We start from the raw sequence: 2,166 nt of genomic DNA, 5'->3' as shown, positions 1-2,166 counted from the left end.
GGCTAGGAGCACGGACACCTCCACATAGCCCTCACCCTCGCATAGCGAGGCTGATGCTCTTCCTCCGAGTGTAGACGAGGCTTGATGCCTGCTGGAATGGGGCGCACGAGGATGGCCAGCTAGGGGCCCTCGCATAGCGAGGGTGAAGTTTGGATCGGCGAGTGGCCGAAGTCCCTCGCCTAGTGAGGGTGACTCTCTTACCCCAACTCCTTCACCATCATGTGATGCCCTTTCAGGATGTCTCGTAACATAGAGCTTCACTTGTGAATAGAATTCACAAGGAAAAAATTCCACATTTACACTTATGCATCACGACAACTGAAGAAGTATGAGCTGCGATATCCTACCCATGATTTGGAATTGGCATCGGTGGTATTCCCACTAAAGGTTTGGCGGCATTATCTGTATGGGGAGAAGTGAGATATACACTGATCACAAGAGTTTGAAGTACTTCTTCACCCAGAAGGACCTGAACATGAGGCAGAGGCGTTGGTTGGAGTTGGTAAAAGACTATGACTGTGATATTCTTTACCATCCAGGGAAGCCAACATAGTGGCAGATGCATTGAGTCTGAGGGGCTTAGGGCAGTTATTTAGTTCCATTCAGATTTCGAGGGAGTTGGCTGACGAGATGTCTAGAGCGAAGATAGAGTGGGTGGTGGGTCGGTTGGCCAACATATCTCTGTAGTCGACCCTACTCAAGCGGATTAAGGAGGGTTAGTTGGTAGATGCACAGTTACAGGAGGTTAGAGAGAATGTCTTAGTGGGGGTAGCTAAGGACTAGTCTATTTCTGAGGTTGGTCTGCTACGGTATCAGGGGCGGATTTGTGTTCCAACTGATGTAGGGATCAGATGAGAGATATTAGAAGAATCGCATACTACGCCGTACTCACTTCATCCGGATACCACAAAGATGTATCAGGATCTACGGACGTTGTATTGGTGGCCCGAGATGAAGAAGGATGTGGTGGAGTACATTGCCAGGTGTCTGACCTGTCAGCAGGTGAAAGTTGAGCATCAGCGACCAGCAGGGTTGCTTCAGCCTTGGGGTATTCCTGAGTGGAAATGGGAGGATATTACAATGGACTTTGTGGGAGGTTTACCCAGGACAGTGGGGCTTCATGACTCGGTGTGGGTGATAGTGGACAGATACACCAAGTCAGCTCATTTTCTTCCAGTGAAGACGACAGATACGGTAGATCAGTTTGCAGAGTTGTATGTGAGGGAGATTGTACGTCTTCACGGGGTTCCTAAGTCTATAGTGTCGGACCAAGATCCTATCTGTAATGTCCTACTTCCTTAGAGCCATTACTAAGTGAGTTTAAAATGTGCAGTTAACTCGCTAATCGAGGTTTTAAGACAAAAGTGTAGCTAAACCATAAACAAAGTCACATAATTTGAAAATATATCCATTCATTAAAAATTATAAACCGTTTAACATTTGGGATCCCAAAATACTATTTAGAAATATTTACAACTAAAAAATATAATTAAAGTCGACTAAACGACAAAATTAGTTTTAATACAAGTGTCTCCAAAAAATACCTTTGGTTGTGGCAGCCAGGCAGGCCAAACATGTACGCATCGCCTCACGCTCTCCATACTCACGGTTGGTCGACTTTCCCCTTGCCCTTACCTGCACCATAAAGCACCCGTGAGCGAAGCCCAGCAAGAAAACTCACACAAGCAAATAACATATGCATATCTTTCATTCAACATATAATCAACCGCCAACAAGCTAAACACATACAGCCATGTCGTCCCAGGTGCTTTACCTGGCCCTGGGTTCATGGTCTACACCGTGAGGATATCCCAGGTATCGTATAGGGTCTCGCCCTGGCAACTCGCACTCCGCGTGCTAAACGCTGCTCCCGGCCCCTTGCCGTACTCGGCCTTTGTCGTTCTCGGCCTTCATCATTCTCGGCCCTCACCGTTCCCGGCTCTTGCCGTTCATCCACATATATGCACACATAGCATAATTAAACAAATACTTAAACATGTATTAACATAGTCAATCGGGCTACGCCCTGCAACACAAACATATAGGGCCTCGCCCTGCTCTACGGGTACAACAGTTTTCTTACCTGTGTCCTGAGCTTTCCAAGCACAGATGTCCCGAGCACAGTCCCCTAGTCCGAGCCTCACTGAAACCCTAGTCACAACGCAT

Source organism: Humulus lupulus, chromosome 3 (assembly GCF_963169125.1).
Source record: "Humulus lupulus chromosome 3, drHumLupu1.1, whole genome shotgun sequence".
In the NCBI taxonomy this organism is placed as follows: Eukaryota; Viridiplantae; Streptophyta; class Magnoliopsida; order Rosales; family Cannabaceae; genus Humulus; species Humulus lupulus.
This window is presented reverse-complemented; position numbering follows the sequence as displayed.